Genomic DNA, 14745 nt, shown 5'->3' with positions numbered 1-14745 from the left:
GTCAGTGGCTCAACCTACTCAAGTGACGCACCCCTCCCATGGACGGCATGGAAGAACACCAGTAAGTCAGTGACTCAGCCCCTGTAAAAGGGTTAGAGGCAGAGAATCCCAGTGGGAAGAGGGGAACCGACAAGGCAGAGACAGCAAGGGCGGTTCGTTGCTCCAGCCTTTCCGTTCACCTTCACACTCCTGGGCCAGACTATACTTAATCATAGGACCTACTGAAGAGATAAGTCTTCAGTAAAGACTTAAAGGTTGAGACTGAGTCTGCGTCTCTCACATGGGTAGGCAGACCATTCCATAAAAATGGAGCTCTATAGGAGAAAGCCCTACCTCCAGCCGTTTGCTAATGAGTCAATGAGTCAAACGTCAGGCCGGGCTCAATGTGGGTGGAGTCAAACACGTTTAACTCGAACCCTTCCCATCTCCTTCAAGGTCACCCAAGTTGAGGTAAACGTTGAAGGTATCAACGACAACGAAAGCGAATCTTTATCGAACCTAACCTAACCTAACCTACATGGATAAAAATATAAACCATGGAAGTAAGTGAGACTGTCATTATGCATAATGGACTTTGTAATATTCATGTTATACCAGTGCAGTGGTATATTTTTATATGACCAACTACCGCACCAATGTTAGCATAGCATTAATTAGCACCCATTTGCATGTGAGCTTGCTAATTGCTCACAATGAGGGAATCTTATTTGGACAAATGTGCCTACTTTAGCAGTAAGCCTTGATTTACATGTACAGTTATGTAATCGATTTGACCGTTGATTTTCTGTGTTTCTTCAATGTACGGCTTGTTGTGTTTGGCTGGCTCTAAATGAGTATCGTTGATGCCATTCCCTTAGTTACACATAGCGAGTCTACACAGCCTACACATAGTATATACAATAATGAAATCACCTGGTCCCAACATACATGGCAAGTCAAGAAAAGTCATTGTAACTTGTCAACACTGCGAACTGAAGTTAAATATGAAAAACTAATGCTGAAGGCTTGATGCATGACAAGATATAATAGCTGTGATGACTTGTTCAGTAGTTATAGATATCACTGAAAACCCCTTTAGTAATGTGGCTCAGTTGGTAGAGCATGGTGTTTGCAATGCCAGGATTGTGGGTTCGTTTTCCACGGGAGACCATTATGGAAAAAAAAAATATGAAATGTATGCATTCACTACTGTAAGTCGCTCGCGTCTGCTAAATGACTAAAATGTAATGTAATAGTGGCTTTTGTTTGCATGGTGGTATTGTGAAAGTGGGGTGGAATTTGTCTTGATCACTCAATGAGGCACTACTCTTAATACTTATTCTTCCTTTTTCTTCAAGGAAGCAGATGTTTTTCTAAGGGACACCCTAGAGGCAGCAAGGTGGTGTGAACTCCAAACATTTAAAGGCACTGTTTCCCTCCCTAGTGTAATTGGGATGGACAGGGAAACCCGTATTACAGCCCTTAAAGAACTACAGTTGAATGATGGCCTGGATGAAGAGGAAAATATTCTCCTCAAGGAACAATTCATGTTACAGAGAGATTATGAGATGTTCTATGTGGAGGCAGTTGACAACAAGAACATTACTGTCTTTGCATCTTTTGAGGAGCAGGAGTGAAGCCATTTTTGAGGAGTGGTCAAGCCTTGTTTTTGTCTGCTGTGTTAATTGTTTCAATTGTTAATTGTGTTATGTTGTTTAGTAAAGATGACGTAAAAGTCACCCGAGTCTCTGATCTCTTTACTGGAGCTGGTATAACTTAATGTACAAAGCACATTCAGCCTGTCAGTATGTCTATATGGTATCGTCTGTCTCCATTCTCATGACGAAAGTAAATAGCATTATAAATCAGGATAGGTAGTAACTGTGTATATATATATATATATATATATATATATATATATATATATATATATATATATATATATGCTCAATTAAATAATATAATTACAAAGATATAACATTTATCAACACAATTTTAACATTACATGACATACATAACACGTCTGTTGTTCACTACAACAATATCAGTTGCTTGTCTCAAATATAGCATGAAGCAAAAAGTGTTACAACACATCTGCTGGTACTTTATATAATATTTCTTAAGATCTTCAAAAATGAAATGCGTTTGTATTCAATGTGTGCCTTGCGCAAACGTGTGTGTTTGTATTCAGTGTGTGACTGTCAAACCTCAGATGGACAAAAAAGTGGGCGGGGTCAAACGTGGGCGGTGTCAAACGTTTGACTCCACCTACATTGAGCCAGGCCCCGAACTTCCCGGACAGGGCCAACCAGGCAGGATATAACCCCCCCACTTTGCCAAAGCACAGGCCCTACACCACTAGAGGGATGTCTTCAAACCACCAATTTTACTACCCTGAAACAAGGCTGATCTCCTCCACGGCACGAACCCGAGGGGGCGCCAACCCGGACAGGAAGATCACGTCAGTGACTTAATTAACCCACTCAAGTGACGCAAGTGAAAACAGTACCGAAGCGATAAAAAAAAAAAATGTCAACAATATTTTGCCTCAGAGGGTAGGTCACAATGTAACTTGACTGACAAATATAAGTACCAATCTTAGCTCAAGTTTGTAGTATACTTTGACCAATGACTAAGGAGTGGAGAGAATGTCACTTCCCTTGAGCTGGACTTCGAGCAGGGATCTTCTGTGCTTTAAGCCCATCAATGGGGGAAAGAACGTCATCTGTTTCATACATTTAGCTGCCAACATCAGATCAGTTATTCCATGATAACTAGCTAGCAAGTATTTTATATCTCTCAACCCATTATTACCATAGCGCTGTCTCTTTTTGGTGCCAAACATGCATTAAAAAAGACCACAGTCAGTGCCGAGAAATGTTGAAAGGGGAATTCGTGTAAGCGCTAGCTATCTAGCTTTAATTCTGGTCAGATAAGTAGCTAGCTAGTTCAAGAAAACTAGTTAAAATAAGAAATTGATAGACAAGCAAATCAATCTTCCCTTGCAACCAGAAGAGTACATTTCTCCGAAAACGTAAGTAGATAACTATTTCAGGGTTATTGGTATTAGCCAACTTGCTAGCTAAGACTTAACGTTAACCAGCTAGCTAAAGACGTAACGTTACGACTAGCTAGCTAGTCACATTGCAGTCATACTAAATCACGTCTTTCAGCGTAAATATGTGCTAGTTATTTGTGTAGTTAGCTAGTTATGGCATAAAAGCTAATTACATGATATAGTTAACTAGCGAAAACGGTAACATTAAATGGACATTGATTGAAGTCGACCTTTGCTTGTACGGTAGCCTTTCGGAATTTCGCTAACGCTAGCAGTTGTTGTTGACAGTGTAGCACATTTCCCCACGCTTGCACAACACTGTTTAGCTACTGTAACTCCTCAACACAGAAGCCACACTGGCCCAGCCACTTACTTGTTCTTGGCTACAGATGGCTAGCTGGCCAACTAGAAATACACGCTAATTTGGTCGTTATCCATAATATACGAGCGGCCAAGACCGCCGGCAAGCTAGTTTTAATTGGGTTCATACTATCTAACGTTATATTAACTTATAGTCACATTATATAGGTGAGTGACATTTGGCAGTGTCCAATAACGTCACTGGAAACGACAACATTAGCTACAAACATTGTTGACCGAATCTGCAAGACTCTTTATACAGAGGTCTATATTTATTTAGCCTCTGGGAAGTTGTTTAACAGCAGTGATTTGATTGTTCTTCATTAGCTATCCCACGATCAACAGTGCCATTCCAGGTGGATAGAACTAGCTAAGCCAGGACTATAACCATATGTAAACTGACATGGTGTGTTCTGTATCCTTGTCTGACTTGTTCCCCTTAGTAGTTTGTGTGATACTCCTGTTGCGATGGGTGTATTTATTAGTCAGATACTGTAGTGAAACGGTTTGCAATGGAACATGTTTACTGAGATCTGTTTGGTTCCTGGTGAATACCTCCCAGTTATGCAATAATTGTGCACTGCACTTATGTCACAGATGTGGTCCAGTCATTCCAATAGTATGCAACTCAGAGGGAAAGTATTAGTCGTAAAAAACAATCAGGTCCAGCTAAAGTCAAATAGTTCAGGCTTTATTGGAAGTTATATATAGACAGTGTATGGCTATTAGGCTAAGTGCAAGTACTTGCAGGACGAGACATTTTCAGTTGAAGGCTCACTCCTCTCTATGTCTGTTTTGTGTGATCTGAACAGTCACACCTGCTTACATTATCTGGGTGCACCATATGGGTCCCCCTTCAGGTTTCAGTAGAGATGACAATGACTTGTGTTGTTATTACTGACTACCAACACCTGGGGGAGAGTCAGCTGTGTAGATGAAATTGCATCATCATTAGCCATGTTTCCATTCACAGTTTTAATGCGAATAAAGTCACACTATTAAAAAAAACAACATGACAGCTGTGATGGAAACAGGAAGTTTCGGTACAATTTTATAAATGCTGACATACTTTGTTCGTTCGACATGGTGTGATCTTTTTGTGTCTGTAAAATGTATTATGCGAGGCATGGCAGTGGAAATGTCTATGCACAAATATTGATATAATAACCATTATTTCGATGTAAGCTTGGAGACATGCTGTGATATGGTTTGTGGTCCTCCACTACTTCTTGGGAAACACGCAGTTTTTAAAGCTACGTATGAAATACGCTATATATGCAAAAGTATGTGGACATCTCTTCAAATGAGTGGATTCCGCTATTTCAGCCACACCCGTTGCTGATAGGTTTATAAAATAGAGCATACAGCCATGCAATCTCCAGAGACAAACATTGACAGTAGAATGGACTTACTGAAGAGCTCAGTGACTTTCAATGTGGCACCCTCATAGGATGCCACCTTTCCAACAAGTCAGTTTGTTGAATTTCTGCCCTGCTAGAGGTGCCCCGGTCCACTGTAAGTGCTGTTATTGTGAAGTGGAAATGTCTAGGAGCAACAACGGCTCAGCGCTGAAGTGGTAGGCCACACACGCTCACAGAACAGAAGTGCTGAAGCACGTAGCGTGTAAAATTAATCTGTCCTCTGTTGCAACACTCACTCCTGAGTTCCAAACTGCCTCTGGAAGCAACGTAAGCAACGAACAACAACTGTTTGTCGGGAGCTTCATGAAATGGGTTTCCATGTCCGACCAGCCGCACACAACCTTAAGATCACCATGCGCTATGCCAAGCGTCGGCTGCAATTGGACTCTGGAATCACACTTCATCATCTGGCAGTCCGAAGGACGAATATGGGTTTGACGAACGCAACCTGCCCGAATGCATAGTGCTAACTGTAAAGTTTGGTGGAAGAGGAATCATGGTCTGGGGCTGTTTTTCATGGGTCGGGCTACGCCCTTGAGTTTCAGTTGAGGAAAATCTTAATGCTACAGCATACAATGACATTCTAGACAATGCTTTGCTTCCAACTTTGTTGCAACAGTTTGGGAAGGCCCTTTCCTGTTTCAGCATGACAATACCCCCGTGCACAAAGCGAGGTCCATACAGAAATGGTTTGTCGAGATCCGTCTGGAAGAACTTGACTGGCCTGCACAAAGCCCTTACCTCAACCCTATCGAATACCTTTGGGATGAATTGGAACGCAGACTGCGAACCAGGCCTTATCGCCCAACATCAGTGCCCGACCTCACTAATGCTCTTGTGGCTTAATGGAAGCAAGTCCCGCAGTAATGTTCCAACATCTAGTGGAAAGCCTTCCCAGAAGATTGAAGGCTGTTATAGCAGCAAAGGGGAGACCAACTCCATATTAATGGCCATGATTTTGGAATAAGATGTTTGAGGAGTAGGTGTCCTCATACTTTTGGTCATGTAGTGTAACTTATGAACTTCACAGGGTGGTGAAAGTGCACGGTGAGCTTGATGCTCCTTTCCAATTAATATTGAGGGTCTTACTCTGGTGACATGATGATCTATGCTTGACTGCTGTTTGACAAACATGTTCTTGCTCTTATCCATAATAATCTCATCATGTAGACTAGCCTACCTCCACAGCCTACCCGCACTGTATCGCTGAGCTGTTGGCTAGAGCGCTGACTAGAGCGCTATCTGCCAAGACCAGAGTAGGCACATTTTGCCATTTAACACAACTGTTTTTGTGACACAACTATTGGTAGAGTTTAAAATAGGATGGAAAAGCATTGACATTTTATAATATTTTTCTGTACAAAGTTAAGCAAAAGTATATTTTGTGTGCATTACGTCAACAGGCACAGCCTTTTTATCAGCAACAAGTCAATTTGATGGAAACATCTCTGGTGGGAAAATGTGCATGTTGTTTTTATGCGGATTTTACAATATTCATGTGACAATCCAATCTGTCGCCAATTAGGTGGAAACCTAGCTATTGACATGTTTATATTGACACATTGGTGCAAAATGCTGCCCCTGTCCCAATGTAAATATCACTTCTCTCAGCCCGAGGCGAAAGACACTTGTTGGTCAGAAGCTCTTAACATCCTTGCTCTAGATGTAAATACGTGACCAACCAGTGCCATCCTGCCAACACAACAACTAAGTAGAATTCTGTTTGGTCTTCGTGTCAACTGAAAAATGTGATGTAGCCTGCACCTTTCCAAGACAAAGCTGTTAATTTGGCAGACTTTCAAACAAGTGTTGTGTGTTTCAGATGGGAGCCATTACATTGAATATTATCTTATTGAATCCACTTGCCCTTACATGAGTCAAGAAGTAGGCCTAGTCTAACATCCTTTATACAGAGGTCACTTACAAGAAGTAGGCCTAGTCTAACATCCTTTATACAGAGGTCACTTACAAGAAGTAGGCCTAGTCTAACATCCTTTATACAGAGGTCACTTACAAGAAAAGAGAGAAAGGAAAATTAGCCCAAGGAGTTGCTGACAGTGTAGAACGTATGCACACACACATATGCACACAGAGAGGGAGTGATAAGTAGGTGATGCGTTCATGGTCTGGAATGGAGAGAGAGAAGTCTAATGTTCACTATAGTGACATGTTTTGAAATCACATAAGCCTGGAGGTCAACAAAGCCTGAGGGCTCATTCATTCTGCTGCTCTGAAAGTGACCTGAGCACCACAGGTCTTAAGCATCCATCATAGTCTAAAACTTGTACACACAGCAGTGTTCTAGAATATTGGGCTGTTGGCTTTCATATTTTCAAATTCTGAGCACAGCAAGTTCTCCAACTGTCAACACATTGAAATGAATAGATGTGTATCGGAGCCCCGTTAGTTGGGAATTGTGTGGAGGTGCACGTTTGGCCTGTGGTCTCAGAGCTGCGTAGTCTGGCGGCCCATTGCGACATAGTTATCGCGTCTGGACTATGATTTACTCCTGTAGCCCCAAAATATACTTTTTTTTTTAATGTTTGTGTAGATGGGCGACACTTATGATGACCGAGTTTCTCTGATAAAGTGATTAGGCCTAGCAGTCATGGGGCTTCAGACGACCAGGTGAGGTGGTGACGGGCTCAAAACCAACAGTGATGTCTCCTTCCAAGAACGAGCCTCTCACTTTCTTGGAAGGAAGGTAGCTCTCTGTTTGTTTTGAGCCCGTCGCCTCGACTGCCATAGAGAATCAGTGCTTCTGAGGCCTCAGGGTGTCATGACATCCTGTTATCCTTGGTCTCAGTACCTCATGGGTGGTGGTGGGGTTGATGGTCTGAATAGAGGGTGGGGAGTTGGGGGAAAAAAGTAGTGGTCTGGATTTTATTTTTTTTGTTCTTGACTCCTGGTCCTGGTTCTTATTGGGTAAGTTTTAGTAGGCTTAGGCTTGTTCTGTTAACTGTGTTTGAAAACATGTCATCCTTTTTTTGCGCAGAACTGAACACAACCCAGCTGCTCATTCAGCCTGTTATTCCCACTCAGTTGTAGAGCTGGTGTTTATGTTGGACGGCTCAGACATTTGGTCTCATTAATGGGAGATGGAAAGCCATCCAGAACGTCTGACATGTTCATTGAATAGTATAGCAGTACTCTCTGCTTCTATGGCTTAGGCCTATGACCAGGGTGGAACATGTTAGAATAAAACCACAGGTCCGGTGTATTCAGGATACTTTGAACATTAAATGAACACACAAAATTCGACTACTTTGAAATTTTGGGGGGATTACGTGTAAAGTATGCTTATTTATTTATTTTTACATATTCTTTAGGTGGTTTGGTACTTTATTCAGACAGTAATGAAATGAGAAGACGGGTAAATGGGAAAAACATTGGGAAGGTTGGAAGCAGGGATTGATCCCTGTTCTCAGGTGGAAAGTTGTATGAGAGACGTGTCGGGGAGTGTTACCACTACACCAATGCTCTGCACAGGACATTTTCATATTAATGATTTAATGGCAGTGGTTAACCAAATCATAGATTGTGGTCTCCTTGTCGATAGACTGCTTTAAAGGTAATGAGACAAACCATTTCAATTTTCGTTTAACCGGTCTCTTAGAATGGGGCTAATTTCACAAAATCACCAAAAACTTAAAGAAAAATCGAATAAATATACATTTTCAGGTGGTTTGAGGCTTACTAGTTGAATATCCTTGCCATCATCTTCATCTGAATGCAGTGCATTCAGAAAGTATTCAGACCCCTTTTCCACATTTTCCTTAATCAATCTATACTCAATACCCCATAATGACAGGTTATTAGACATTTTTGCCAATGTATAACAAATGCTTTTTTGAAATATCACATTTACAATAATCAGTAAGCAGCATACCCTTTACTCAGTACTTTGTTTGATGGACCTTTGGCAGCGATTACAGCCTTGAGTGTTCTTGGGTATGACGCTACAAGCTTGGAACACCTGTATTTGGGGATATTATCCCATTCTCTGCAGATCCTCTCAAGCTCTGTCAGGTTGGATGGGAAGCGTTGCGGCACAGCTATTTTCACATCTCTCCAGAGATGTTTGATCGGGTTCAAGTCCGGTCTTTGGCTGGGCGTCTTTGGCTGGGCCACTCAAGGACATTCAGAGACTCCACTCCTGTGTTGTCTTGGCTGTGTGCTTAGGGTCGTTGTCCTGTTGGAAGGTGAACCTTCGCCCCAGTCTGAGGTCCTGAGCGCTCTGGAGCAGTTTTTCATCAAGGATCTCTGTATTTTGCTCCGTTCAACTTTCCCTAGATCCTGACTAGTCTCCCTGTCGCTGAAAAACATCCCCAACCATGATGCTGCCACCACCATGCTTCACTGTAGGGATGGTGCCAGGTTTCCTCCAGATGTGATCCTTGGCATTCAGGCCAAAGAGTTTAATCTTGATTTCATCAGACCAGAAAGTCTTGTTTCTCATGGCCTGAGAGTCCTTTAGGTGCCTTTTGGCATACTCCAAGCGAGCTGTCGTGTCTTTTACTGAGGAGTGGCTTCTGTCTGGCCACTCTACCATAAAGGCCTGATTGGTGGAATGCTGCAGAGATGGTTGTCCTTCTGGAAGGTTATCCCATCTCCAGAGGTATTGTGTGTAGATTGATGAGGGGGAAAAAAACAATTGAATACATTTTAGAATAAGGTTCTAATGTAACAAAATTTGGATAAAGTTAAGAGGTCTGAATACTTTCCAAATGCGCTGTTGTTTCCCCCTACCATCTCTGCCTAGCATGTGCACAATACTAAAATCAAACGTCAAATTATATTTGATTCCTGGAGCATTTAATATCCAATGGGTATTTGTATGACGTATTCAAAACTGTCCATGAATGGCTGCAAACATACATTTTCAAAAGACACAAGTAGGCATATCAGATTTCCAATATATGATTACACTGGCAGAATTGGGGAGAAGTGGAATAATGCTATTATTGTGGGGAATAACAGTAGTGTTGTTGCTGACAAGCACAGTAATGACCCAGTATTTTAGCCCATTAAGAATGAGAATTGTTCCACTGATCACAAATAAATAAAATCTCCAGAAGACAAGATTACATAATCTGCCCCTACACCCTTACCAAATCATTTTTGTATTATTTTCCCCCCTCTAGAATTGAACTTACACTTTTGGGTTCGCAATCTGTTTGACACCCTTTTTTTCTCCCCAATTTTTGTTATATCCATATGGTAGTTAGTCTTGTCCCATCGCTGCAACTCCTGTTTGGACTCGGGAGAAGTGACTGTCAAGAGTCATGCTTTCTCTGAAACACGACCCTGCCAAGCCGAACTGCTCGCTCAAACCGGAAACCAGCCGCACCTATGTATCGGAGGAAATACCGTACAGCTGGCGACCAAAGCGCATGCGCCCGACCCGCCACAAAGTTGCTAGAGCGTCCCAGCCGGCCAAACACTCCCCTAACCCAGACGACGCTGGGCCAATTGTACGCCACCTCATGGGTCTCCAGCGTCGTGGCCGTCTGCAACGCTGCCCGGGATTGAACCTGGGTCTGTAGTGACGCCTTTAGCACTGTGATGCAGTGCCTTAGACTGCTGCGCTACTTGGGAGGCCCCTTTACATATCCAGACCAATCATATGCTTCAATGTGCCGTGGTTGACAGTGCTGTGACAAGACAGGACAATGATAGAGGTTCCGCTCCTGATGGTAAATTGAAGGCGCAGATGCTCCCATTTCAAAACGATTTGGAGCACAGTTGAAAGGTTAACGTGCTGACTATACAATGGACTAATTTAGAAAAATACATTCAGTACTTTTCAATGTGTGAAATATGTGGTGTGAGAAGAGAGTAAAATGTGTGTCTCGGCCAATGAGTTTGCAGCTCTAGGTGCGGGGTTTATGGATGTGTTATGGATGTGTGCAGGGGTTAAGGATGTGTGTTATGGATGTGTGCGGGGGTTAAGGATGTGTGCTATGGATGTGTGCGGGGGGGTTAAGGATGTGTGCTATGGATGTGTGCGGGGGGGTTAAGGATGTGTGCGGGGGGTTATGGATGTGTGTTATGGATGTGTGTTATGGATGTGTGCGGGGGGTTATGGATGTGTGCGGGGGGTTATGGATGTGTGTGGGATGCAGAGAGTACTAGCCCAATCAGTGACGTGTATTTCTGTGTCAGTAATGAAGTCATAGTATGTTTTATGCCTATGTTCCTGAGTGTCACACTCAGGAACACAACTTAAATGCATTTAATAAATAAAGATCTTTAGGGTTACGGTATATTTTGGAGTGTTATACATTTTCATAAACAATGTGGGATGGCAGTATCAAATGTATGTGAACCACCGTGAACCATGAGTCCTGTTGAATTCGGTGTCTGCAAATGCGTTTTTGGTCGTGGCCAAAAATATTAATGTTTATTGGATGGGTCACAAGAAAATATGAAAGGCTTCAGCCGGGTCATGGTGCAAAAACATTTGGGAACCAATTACTGACTGACGTGACCGTTAATGATGTCACCAACAGAAATGGTGTCAACCGTGAATTGCTCCACTCTGGCTGGCTCTCTATCCTTTCCTCTGAGTGATAAACCCTGTCTCCCTGTCCAGATGTCGGCACACTGTTGACTGGAGGGCTCAGAATGACACCTAAATAAGTGTCCACTGGTAACGTTGAACAGGGTATCTGTGGGGAAAGGGACTGAACGGGTCAGGAGAGGCCAGATAACTGAACTCAATCATTATAAAGTGGATAACTGAACACATGCAGTGTGTTAATTTGCTTTGAGGGTTTTGCACCACCTATGCATATGTGTGTTGTATGTGCAATTTGAGTTGGTGTGCAGAGTCACTCTGATATTCACACCCTTTTGCAGTGAAGAAAGACCCAAGCTCTCCCAAAGATAATAATTATTAGAATTGTTGGTTTTACTTTTTGCCCCCAGAACAACATTCCATGTAAAATTCAGTTGAAATGGTTCCAGAGAGATGAGAGAAACACGCCTCTGGCCCGGTCATTCCTGGGAACTCTTGACTGAACCACTGTGTCGTGTCTTTGGGTACCATTAAACTGAAGATAATTGATAAACCTAACTCCCTGTAATTATTATCACGCGATTAAACTGATTAATCGTTTAATTGTAATTAACTAGGAGATCGGGGCACCAAGAAAAATATTCAGATTACAAAGTTATAATTTTCCTAATATAACTTTCCTATATTATAATATAGGCCGATTATCTTCTGGTTTGAATGGTGTATTTTACCTCGCGTCCAGTCTCATTCCAAACGTCGTAAATTGTTGTATCTGCACGAACCCAGTCTTTACTAAAATCATCCATACATCAATTGTCTTAAAATCATTTATTTACTACACTAAGTAATTAACAGAAAACATACAAACAGTAATTATCGTCACAAAGGATTGGTATAGTAATGTGCCCTAATGGCTAACAAGCATGGCTGGTCTGTTAGACAATGGGTCATAAACGGTCAGCTGAGAAGTTACACAGAGTTCATTTAATATTAACAATTGACAATTGAAGGCTCACTCATTCGGGAACAATTGCAATCAATATATATTTACGCTCGTGTCGTCGGGATCCCTTTTGAAGAGTTATGTTCTGATGGAGAGTTTTGTCCGCGTTCTCTCTCTCTCGGTTAGAATGGATCTTTCAGAGCGACATTCATTAATGTCGTCATAGAATGGATGTTTCGTTGGTCTTCGCGTTCGATGATATAATTTACTTAGCTGCAGACTAATAATTAATATCAAAGACTTGTTCTTATTCTGTCGATATCGATAGTCTAAAAGTTAATCACGTGGTATGGTTCACTTTCAGTAGAGTACTTGGATGATAAAACCTAATGGCCATGGAGTGCAGGCCTGGTCTGAAGAAATGTAAATCAGGGGGTGTTTTATAGTGCCCATAGAACAGGCTTGTCAAATGACGCCTGGTCCTGTATGTGTCCCTGGGGGCGTGCCTACGACTGAGTTAGACTTGGTTACAGAAATCCAATTCTATCACATTAACATCAGTACATAGCATCTCAATGTATTACAAATAGCTTTATCCTTATTAATACATTTTATACAACCATTATGATGCCAGTCTCATCGCTGAGGCTATTATATAAACAGTTTTATGGTAATATGGCTATATTGTCTCTCTATGAAACATGTGGTAGTAGATTCTCCTCTTGGAATTTTTACAACCCTGGGTTGGGGGGAAGGTAGGTTGGGTGATGGTACAAATGGGAGGAGGTCAACTGTCCTTCCTGTACCCAAAGAGGCCAACGTCATGACAACTGGGAGGAGTTCAGTCAGTGTGAGATGTTTGACTGTGGATTTGTTTGTGCATGTGTGTATAGGCCTATTTGTGGATGATGACTTTAGTATCCAATCTTCATCTAAGGCCAGACTACAATTTCATGATTAGGCTACTCAGTAGCCTGAAGAGGTGTTTGTTTTGTAGGACTGACTCAGGATTTAGAAATGGCATTCTCCATCTTAGAATGAGGATGATGTGTTTGCTCTGTTGGGGGAAAAAAGGCTGTGATTCCCATCAATTAGGCTAAAGGAGTCAGCATCCTTCAGTTCAGCTGGCAGCTAGCCGACGTTAGCTTGAAAAACTAGAAAACAGTGGCAATAGTACTGTTTGTCCATCTCGAGATGTCGTAGTCAGTATACACTTACTCAAAATGGTCACAATAAATCTACGTCATAAATATTTGACGTTTTTGCAGAGATCTTAGTCACGCAATTTTACATTGAACTAAGATGTTTGGTGCAGTATTTCTCAATGGAATAAATGTGCATGACAAGTCGTCTCTCGTTGAAAGACAACAAATACTTTATTGAAGAATCCCTACTGTTGACTAATCACCGATGAAGGGGCAAAGACTTTGGCTCCGAACTTAGGTTTGCCTCGGAAAAAAATGGTGTGCCCGAACAGCCGAAAAAGCCGTCACCTAAGTCCAAAACAAACAACCTTAGTGTCGTCATAATATATGCCTTAACAGTACACAGCCCCCACAGTGCCATGCAGCCTTATCTGTCTGCCCACCTTTACTTCTCCTTACTTTTTCTGTTCTTAGTGGTATTCAATGGTGGGTCTGACTACACCAATCCTAACATCCATCTACATCGAATTTTCAGTTAGGCTAGTCTCCCATTGACTTCAATGCATGCCTAGGGAAGAGCAGTGCCATTCATCCATCCCAAGCTTGGTGGCTAGGAAAAACTCCCTGGAAAGGCCATAAACTAGAGAGGACCCAGGCTCGGAGGGGTGGTCAGTCCTCTTCTGGCTGTGCTGGGTGGAGATTATAACAGTACATGACCAAGATGTTCAAACATTCATAGATGACCAGCAGGGTCAAATAATAATAATCACAGTGGTTGTAGAGGTTGCTACAGGTCAGCACCTCAGGAGTAAATATCAGTTGGCTTTTCATAGCCGATCATTCAGAGTTCGAGACAGCAGGTGCGGTAGAGAGAGAGTCGAAAACAGCAGGTCCGGGACAAGGTAGCACGTCCAGTGAACAGGTCAGGGTTCCATAGCCGCAGGCAGAACAGTTGAAACTGGAGCAGCAGATAAATCTGGTGAACAGGTCATAGTTTAGTTTATTTCTCTCAAATTTTGTGCACACATTTGTTTATATCACTGTTAGTGAGCATTTCTCCTTTGCCAAAAGAATCCATCCACCTGACAGGTGTGGCACATGAAGAAGCTGATTAACGTCATGATCCTTACACATGTGCACCTTGTGCCTGACAATAATGCCACTTTAAAATGTGCAGTTATTTCACACAACACTGCCACAGATGTCTGAAGTTTTGAGGAAGCGTGTAATTGGCATGCTGACTGCAGGAACGTCCACCAGAGCTGTTGCAAGAATTTAATGTCCATTTCTCTACCATAAGCTGCCTCCAACGTCGTTTT

At 42.2% G+C, this 14745-nt stretch overlaps 1 protein-coding gene across 4 annotated transcripts in view; it reads left to right on the top strand.

Moving 5' to 3' along the window:
- Positions 1-2257: 2257 nt before the first annotated feature.
- LOC115152832 (protein phosphatase 1B) overlaps positions 2258-14745 on the top strand; it is a 51042-nt gene continuing 38554 nt past the window's right edge. For 2 of the 4 annotated variants that reach the window (XM_029697684.1, XM_029697685.1), the window contains exon 1: positions 2259-3013. The gene's annotated coding sequence lies outside the window, so the exon portion shown is untranslated. Of the gene's footprint in view, positions 3014-14745 lie in introns of all 4 variants that reach the window. The other 2 variants (XM_029697687.1, XM_029697686.1) reach the window with 2 other exon arrangements.

The sequence above is a fragment of the Salmo trutta genome, chromosome 18, assembly GCF_901001165.1.
Source record: "Salmo trutta chromosome 18, fSalTru1.1, whole genome shotgun sequence".
NCBI lineage: Eukaryota > Metazoa > Chordata > Actinopteri > Salmoniformes > Salmonidae > Salmo > Salmo trutta.
The sequence above is the reverse complement of the archived record's forward strand: the minus strand, read 5'-3'. Positions and strand labels throughout refer to the sequence as shown.